Genomic DNA, 9,951 nt, shown 5'->3' on the forward strand with positions numbered 1-9,951 from the left:
AAAAACATCTCAAATAGTGCATTTTCTTATCAAATGTATAATTTCTGAAACTTACTTGACACATTCATTCTTATTAATAAATATAAAGAATGTTTAAAACTATAATTGCTGTAGATCTAAATACAGCTTAAAAGAGTGAACTGAAATGTTCCCCTGGAGATTTAACTGTTATTCTCCTCACTGTCCAATCACATAGTGAGTTGAAATTACAACTGACCATTTATCCCAGCTACTATTTATATTAAAATTCCACATATATTTCATAACCTGTTTTCTATTTGTCATTCAGGTATGTAATTTTTACCAAGTATTCTAAAAGTAAGGCAAAGTTAATGTTTAATGTTTTTTGTTTTGCTTTAACCCAGGGGAAAAAAAGATTTATTTTTAAAGACTATTTCTAAGGTCATATAATTTAAGGTATACAAAGAAAAAGGTTAATCAGATATTTGCAATAATTAGTTAATGTAGATAAATGATAAAGAGAATTCAAGTTTGAATGCTGACATTACCTAGTTATAAGGAGAATTATTCACTATTTTTCTATCAATATTTTTAGAAAAGTTAGCAGTATTACAATGGACTACCAGCTCCGAAACAAACTGCCTGCATTTATCTTCTCACTTCTATTTTCTTGCCTTCAATCATGGGCAATTTAATTAAACTCTCTGTCCCTCAGTTTCTCTAGCTTCTTTATCCTTATTTTTGTCTAACATGTATGTGTGTCATTTAAATTAAATCAGACAGTACATGTATGTTATTTTGAACTGATAAGCATAGTCAGCACTCAATAAGCATTAGCCCTATTACTATGTAATTCCCACTTTTGCTGAAAATTATGAAAATATTAATTCATCTTCAAACACCAAAATCTCATCTTGAATTAACATGCATTATGAGAGGGACCTAGTGGGAGGTCATTGAAGCACGGGGGCAGGTCTTTCCTATGCTGTTCTTGTGACAGCGAATAAGTCTTACAAGATCTGATGGTTTTAAAAAGGAGAATTACCTCACAAGCTCTCTTCTCTTGCTTCCCGCCATGTGAGAGGTGCCTTTCGCCGTCTGCCATGATTGTGAGGCTTCCCCAACCACGCGGAACTGTTAGTCCATTAAACCTCTACTTTTGTAAATTGCCCAGTGTTGGGAATGTCTTTCTTTATGAGCAGTGTGAAAACTGACTAATACAGACAATGAAATATATTGTGTAAGGACAATCATGCAAATTATTGTACATTTCATCATAAAATATGTATTTATTTGTATATTTCAACACAACCTTAGTATTTGATGAATATTTTTCCTCTACAAAGAGTAATAGATTCTAAAAATGAATATCAATTATTGTAACTTAGTTTTTATTTCTAGTTGTTTATAAATCATGAAAATAAATGTTTATCTTAAAGCCACTTCTGAATAAAGAGTAGCAGAATATGCCAACCAAAGTATATCGTTTGGCATAAGGATTACTTTGAGCTGAAGACAATTTGAAAAGAAGCTGATACTAAAAAAACCTCTTCTCCCCCCAACCCCATTTGCCTAAAAGCGAGGCATAAATTTACAAAGGTGTCCCTTCTCCCCTTTATACTGGGAAGGACAAAAGTTGATCAGCAAAGACAACCTTAGACTGTCTCCTTATTATCCTGAAGACTTATTTATCCAAAGGACTCTATGTAACAAACTTTATTATCCTTTATCTACCATTAGTTCCCCTTGTATTTGCCTTGCCGCAATTTGTTGCCCCTAAAGGCTTAAGGTCCTTTGCCTTTGTCTTGTCACATCTCTAAAATTGAATTGCTTTTTGTTGAAGATGACATATAAGCTGATGTTCTAAATCTTTGAGAATTGCTTATTGTCTGGGTATCTCCCATATATATAAGAAATTAATGTCAATAAAACTCTTGTTTGTTTTTCTCTTGTTAATCTGTCCTTTATTATAGGGGTCCCAGATAAAAACTCAGAACGGTAGAGGGCAGTTTATTTTTTCCCCTGCATATACACAGGTATAATCTCTTTACCTTACTTTCAACTATAATATACACTAAAAATTGTTGGCATCTCTTGCATTGTTTCCTTTTGTCTGGAAATGTTTATGTATTTTGTAATTTAATCTTCACAATGACCTCATAATTTAGATATTGCTATCCTAATTTGTGGTATAAAAAAGCAGAACCCATAAGTTCTCGGAGGAAAACTATGATTCAAAATCAAATCCATGTGATTTTTAACATATCATAGCTTGAGTGAAATGACAGCCTTAAGTTTCGAGGAGCCCTCTCACTTGAATGCATGTATTTGCTTGAAGACTTATTCCAGGGAAAGAAGATAGAGAAAGATAAATACAACTTAAAATAAAAAAAGATAAGTATCCCCAATTTTCATGCCACACAGAAGCAAAGTAAAATCAGCCTGGGGTGACTTTCTGACTGTTTTCACCTATTTTTAACTCACCACTCCAATTTACCAGTCTCTAAAATATTCCTGTCTGAAATAAAGATGTGGGGGGAATAAAATCTTTCAAAGTAGCCAAGACATGTGCCAGGGGCTGTGCTAGGAATGATATCATTAACTACATGTTATAAAAAGAAAATCTTGGGGGAGATAGGGAGACTGAGGCTTACAGAGATGAGGAAATTTACCCAAAGGCTTGGCAAGTAGGGGTGAGATTTGAAAGTGATTCTGTGCAACACGAAAAGCCAAACTTTGAAAGTGAAAATTTGTTCTTTTCAGTAAACTAGTTTAAGGATTTTCTGGCCCTGTGGACATAGATCCATATTTTAAAACAAAAATGGTCAATAAAAATAATTGTATTTATTCTCTGTAGCTCACAGTTACATCCCTTCATTAACCAGCAGTGGAATTAGATACATTGATTTCTGAGTTAAACTCTGATATCCTGAATGAATATTAATATGTAATAAGTATTTTTACACTATTTGCACAGTAACTTTATGCTATTTAATTCAACTTCAAAATACTAATACATAAGAGTATTAAATATCATTCGCCATGATGGTTTACAATTTTCAATGCAAAAAAGAAAATTATGAGTCATTGCTTTGCTTAGTGCAATCCTTCAAAAATATCAAAGATATTTCAAAAGATGAAATGTGTTACTTTTTAAAAAGATAAGCTAAAATATTATCAATGAAACAAATTCACAGTAAGAACAGCTTACAGTGGGAGGCTGAGGATTAAAATTGCTCTCATTATAAAGGATTCTCAGTAGGAAGTTGGGTTATTTCTGAGCTTAGTACAATAGAGATGAAGCCTGACATGAACCTATAAGTAGTATCAAAAATGACTTCGGATAAGGTTTAACTTTGCAGTAATTTGCAACTACCAGATCAATATTTCAAGGAAGGCATTGAATTCTACTTAGCCTACTTCTGGTTTCCGAAAAATATCTAAATATGTAAGAGTTCAAAAACATAGAATACAATTATATATACATTTACAACTATTTTCCCCACTGTAGGTATTTTCCAAATAATTGCTTTATATTATAGTCATGTAATGACTATAATTTTTTTTCTTAATTGAAATTGGTTCTCTATTTGTGGCTCATCTCTTCAGTAGGTGTCGAAAAAAAAAAATCCAAGAAAGCAGCCATAGATTTATAGTCTACATCATGTGATGAACACTCACTTGCTGAATAAATAAATGAATGCATGAACCAGTCCTAGATTTTTAAGACAATGTTTTGAAACGGAGATGTTATTTTCAAGGTGAAATTTTAACTACAAATCTATGAATAATTTGATTTGATCACTTAAATATTTATTTCTGTAACATTAATCTTACCTGTTTCCCCAAAGTAGGAGAAGTAATAATTAAGTTAGAACTAATAAGCCAGAAACACCTCCTGCAGGCTCACAGGAAAAGCAGTAATCTCTCTTTATATTTTGTTACTCCTATCTTGCTTGCAAAGTAAAATGGCCTAGCACCTGCTCAAACTTGAGAAAGAGTTCATTAATATTTAATTTAGAAGACTAAAAAGGGAAAAACATTATTCTTATGCAAAATTGTCTCTGTTTTCTCCAAAATGATTTCCCTGTTTTACATAAATGCCACAGAAATTCCACACAGATTTTCTTTTACCCAGTACCAATATGACACATATATTTTTTAAAAAACGTTTTAGATACTTTTTCAGCTTTGTTTGTTTTCAGCTTTGTTCAGGTGTGATTGACAAAAGACTTAATTATTTAAGGTGCACAATACAGTATTTTGATATGAGTATATCTTGTATAATGATTCCCAAAATAAAAGTAATTAACATCTACATCACTTGACACAGATTTTTGGTGCGGGGCGGGGGGGTGGGTAGTTTTTATTTATTTATTTATTTATTTATTTATTTATTTATTGCTTATTTTTTGGCTGAGAACACTTAATATCTATCTACTCCTTTAATAAATTTTAAATATATCAAACATACAGGATGCTTCATGAATTTGCATGTCATCTTTGCAGAGGGGCCATACTAATCTTTGTGTCATTCCAATTTTAATATATGTACTGTTGAAGTGAGCAGTAGGCCTCTTTTTTTGTGAGAGGAAATCCTCCTTCTTTAGAAAATTTGCTTTTTTGTAGTATTGAGATTTCAGTAATACTGACTAAAACTTATTGTCTATGAAAACCTTTTAAATTGAATCCTAGAATTGATGAGATATAAACTTGGTGAGGCCATCATCTCTATGAAACATTATAATAAATATTAAAATTACAAGAGACATTTGATGAAAAGAAGAGCCCAGTAGCAGCGATAAAGACGACATGATAGACAAACAGATCTGCAGAAAAGCTGTCAACGGCAACAATGGAAGCCAGAAGACAGTAGAGTGATTTCTTCAGAATGACAGAAAAAACAGCTCTCAACCTAGATTCACTGGCACAACAAAACTATCTACTAATACTGAAAGTAAAATAATGATATTTTGCAATGAACTAGGCTTGATTTTACTACTGTTTCCTACCAAAAGAAATTTCTAAATTATATATTTCAGGAAGAAAAAGAAATCCCGAGTAGTCTGTGTTGCAAGAAATAATAGTGAAAAAACAGTAGTATAGTAAAGACGTGAAAATACAGGAGTTTGAAGTGAACATGAAAATGCCATCTACAAACCTAGAGGCCTAGAGCAGATTCTTCCCCAACAGGCCTTAGAAGGAAACAGCTTGCTGACACCTGATTTCAGACTTCTAAGTTCTGATTGTGAGATAAGGGATTTATGTTGCTTAAGCCACGAAAAAATATATAAATGTATGAAAATCAAAATAAGTTATTTTTATGCAATGATAAAAATAATATAAAATATGTTTGGCTAAGAGGAAGGAACTAAAATCATGAAATCTAGTCTGTTTGTGAAACGGACTAGGGTTGATCAGGTTGAAAGAGTTCTAAGTTCTTTTAATCATTCATATGGTGATTGAGGTCAATATTAAAGAATGAATTGAAAATAAGAGCCAGAACTCAAAACTTTCGTAGTTTACAAAGTACAAATCAATGAAAAATAGTGGAAAAAAAGAAATATTTCAGTTGATATATAAAAGGAAACAACGGAGGAAATCAGGTCGTAAAAAGGTAGAAAACGCATAAAACCCTAAATAAAATAGAGGTATGTCAAAATGTATCAAGCATCAAAATGACTATACTTGTCAATTAAACAAAAGCATAGATTGTGGAAAATCAAACAACATTTCACAATACTGTTTACGAGCAGTATACAGAAAACATAAAGACAATAAAAATTGTTTAAATGCAGATTAGAACAAGAAACCCGAGTGGATATATTAATATCAGAAAATAAGACTCTAGAACAAATACATACAAATGAAGGTGAGGTGCAGGTCACTACATAATGATAAATGTTCAATTAAATGGAACCCTATGGCAGTTCTATATTTGTTTACAGCTATTAAAATAGCAGTGTTAGGATTAGGTAAAGCCATGTGTTCTAAAATTGAAATAGTAATGGCTAAGTAGTTTATTTTCCTCTTATTTATCTAAAGTAGAACAGCAAACTCTCCAGTGCTGGTGAGAGAATTTTGTGCCTCAATTCCTCAGGGATTAGACTTCTTCTACCTCATTTGTTGGTCACACTTAGGTATAGTTTTCATCATCTTTGTCCAAGAAGGTAGAATTTCGTGTCCTATGCTGTCAACTAGAAGGGACCATAAAGAAAACAAAAGGTTTCTGCCAAGTATCTTTTAACAACTTTCAAAAGGTACCATATTACACTGCTTATATTCCATTAGCCATTAGCTGTATCTTAGTGATAACATCATGTATAGGTGCAAAGGAGGCTGACAATGGTAATCTGTACAGCTCCTATAATATTGAAGTAGAGAACAGGCTGGGTGGGGGGGTACAACCAGCAGCCTCTGCTTAAATAATCTCAAAATATATAAAGCAAAAGTTGATAGAACTGCAGGGAAAAACTGAAAACTACTACCGTAGTGAAAGATTTCAACTTTCCTCTCTCAAACACTGAGAAGCTAAAATCACAAAAACATTAGTATGTATATAATACTATATACACAGTATTATACTATATACACAGTATTTTATATATATATAATTATCTAGCATGGTAGTTATATACATTTGTATATAATAATTATCATGCTAGATCAAAAGATATATATATATATATATATGTAGCACTCTGAAACTCTTGAAAAATGTGTTTCCTCAAGAATAAAGTACCCTCACAAAGTTGGTCAAATACTAGGTTATGAATGGGATAGATATTAACAAAATTTCAAAAAGTCTGTCAATTAGATCATGAATAAAATTTAAATAAATTATGTAGTAATTAAATGTATCAATAATGTAAATGCATATACCTAGAATTTGTGCCTTCTAAATATTAATATTTAATAGATCAAAAATTCTATAGAAATTTTTAAATAATTATATATGTGTAAATGCATACACTTAGAAATTGTCTTCTAAAGATTAATATTTAATAGATCAAAAAGAAATAGAAAATTTTAAATAAGTATGTGTGTGTGTGTGTTTCAGGCCTTCCTTGATAAACAAAGTGAAAACAGTTCTGCTATTTTTAAAAAATGGAAATTCTTAGAAATTCAATGATATCACAATTAAAAAAAAATGAAGCTCAAATATTCCTGAAAACAAACCGACTGAATCAGTTTTTTAAAATATTCCAAAAAGTGAATTCTTGGACCAAAATGCTTTCTGAAATTATAACCTTAAAAAGAGATCATTTAAGTCTTACATAAATTTTACTAAAGAACTAAAATGAAGGAATATGATGCAAGTCATCATGTGAAGTTAGTGTAACCTTGTTATCAATGCCAGAGAAGGATATAATGAGAAGGGTAAACTAAAGATCAGTTCTCCTTCTAAATATAGATGCAAAAATTCCAAACAAAATTTTAGTTAACTGAATCCAGCAGTGCATGAAAATGTACTACATCTTGTCTATGCTTGGTTTATCACAGAATTGCAACTGTGCTTTCTAACTAAAATTTTAAAAAGAAGTAAGTACATTATCATATTAAAAGACCAAAGGAATAATTAATTTAATAAATGCAGGTTTATTTAATTCTTAATTCAATTTTTAAAAATAGAGTCAGGGCCTCACTCTGCCACCCAGGCTGGAGTGCAGTGGCACTATCATAGCTCACTGCAGCCTCCAAACCCTAGTCTCAAGTGATCCTCCTGCCCCAGTCTCCTAAATAGCTAGGATTACAGGAATCCACCACTGTGCCTGGGTTATTTTTTGAAATTCTTTGTAGACACATCCAATACAGTAAGACATGAGAAATAAATAAAATTTATATGGATTAAAGTAAAAGAAATAAAATCCTCGTTATGCAGGGATTATATGGTTGCAAAGAAAATCTAAAATAATATTCATTAAAAGTATTGGCATAAAAACAGATATTAAGAAAGTTGCTGAATGTAATATTAATGTAAAAATATTGATTGCATTTCTGGAGAACTAAAATAATACTTGGAAAATGTATTCTAAAGAAAAATATTGGACATCATTCACCATGGTAGTTACAATGTCATCTCTGGATAACCTAAATTATAGTAATATGTGATTGCAAAAATTTAAAATTGATTGTAAGACATTTAAGAAGACACAAATAAAAATATATAGTGTTTGTGGATCGCAAGGGTCTATGCAGTCATGTCTCTCCAAATTTACTATAAGTTCAGTGAAATTACTCAAACATTTTCAGCAGATATTTGTAAAACTTTTTGGAATTGCAAGGCACCGGATTAGCCAAGAGACTCCCGAGGAAGAGAAGCAAGTTTAAGGGATCTTCTTTTATCAACTATCAAGATGTTTTAAAAGACTAAAATATTTAAATTAATATTGTGTTAGATTAGGAATAGACAAAACGACTCCAAAATGAATCCATAACTCCATGAATTAAAGGTCATTTAACATATTATAGAAGAATCACTGCAGTCATTAATAAATGATTGTTGAAAAAGAGAGACTGTTTAACTAGTGACACTGAGACAATTGATTAGGCATTAAAAAGAAAAACACAAAACAAGAAAAAAAAGAAAATAAAATTGGGTCCCTAGCTCACAAGTTCCACAGCAATCTACTTCAAATAATAATAATAATGGTAATAATAAAACCTTTAAAAGATGAGATAAAAGAATTTCTTATTGGCTTTGGGGTAAAAATAATATCCCACAACAATAAGTATTTACTAATTGAACCATATTAAAATTTAAACATATGTTCACCAAAAAACTCTTTAAAGTGTGAAAAAGGAAAAAAAAATTTCGAGAAGATATTTGCAGCACATATAGTTGAAAAGGTATTATTATCCAGTATATTTTTCAATATACGAAACATTATGTTTTACAGAATGTCTCTAAACAACAACCAAACAAGAAAACCAAACGAATAAATGCTGACACTGCATTACTAATTAGGTATATGCAAAGTAAGAGTATAATGAAGAGTTTACATTCATAAGACTGCCAATATTTAACAATTCCACACATGATAGAAATAGAAAACTATGTATACTGCTAGTTGGATAAATTACATAAGAAACAAATGTCATTATTTTATAAAGTCATACATGCAAATTCTTAGGCTAGCAACTGCACTTATAGGATTAGATAAATTTATGCAAATTTGCACTAGAAAACATGTACCACAATATTTACAGCAGCATCATTTGCATTAGCAAAAAATTGGAAAAAATCCCAAAGTATTGGAAAACACAAATAAACATAACGCATTGTAAGATATTGGCATTAAGTAAAAAAAAGTCACAGCAATAACATGGATGAAACTTAAGAATGTTGAATAATTAAATATAAAATAAAAGTATCAAAACTACATAAAGTATGAAAATACTTTTAAAAGCTCAAAAGAAGTACAATTAATAATACATTGTATAAGAATGCATACATATAGTAATTACATACACAAAGCCATACAAATAAAATTCCGAATTTAAAAAAATTCAGATTAGTTTCAACTACAATGAGAGGCATGGCAATGAAATGGGAAATCAGTAATAATTTTGATTTTATTAATATCTATTTTTATTATGTGTTGTAATTTATAAATTTGTTACATATATTTTTGTTTCAAATATTGCATAATTGTTCTAGGATGAGCAAATGCAAAATACTGCTGATACCAATTACAGCTACTTGTATTTTTTGTAAAAATGACAGAGCTTAATTACCAAGGTGTAGTTACAAAATCATAACTATGGAAATATTTTAATGATTTTTCTTTCCTGTGCCATCAATAATTGATGATAGTTCATCTACTTTGTGTGAATTAAAATAAAGACTTTAGTTAAAATTAATAATACACTTACATAAAGGAAAAAAAGAGAGTACATGAGGGCTTTGAAATTAAATTTTAGATTCAAATTATATTTCCTAAGTTAATATCCCATGTCATTTGATCGAAGTCTGGCTATCAAGTTAGA

At 30.5% G+C, this 9,951-nt stretch overlaps 1 non-coding gene across 1 annotated transcript; it reads right to left on the reverse strand.

The window, feature by feature from the left end:
• Positions 1-4,427: 4,427 nt before the first annotated feature.
• On the reverse strand, positions 4,428-4,533 carry LOC129034365 (U6 spliceosomal RNA). Its single transcript, XR_008501863.1, has one exon. It is a non-coding gene; the product is annotated as a U6 spliceosomal RNA (small nuclear RNA).
• Positions 4,534-9,951: the final 5,418 nt, after the last annotated feature.

The sequence above is a fragment of the Pongo pygmaeus genome, chromosome 2 (genome assembly GCF_028885625.2).
Source record: "Pongo pygmaeus isolate AG05252 chromosome 2, NHGRI_mPonPyg2-v2.0_pri, whole genome shotgun sequence".
NCBI classification, from domain to species: domain Eukaryota; kingdom Metazoa; phylum Chordata; class Mammalia; order Primates; family Hominidae; genus Pongo; species Pongo pygmaeus.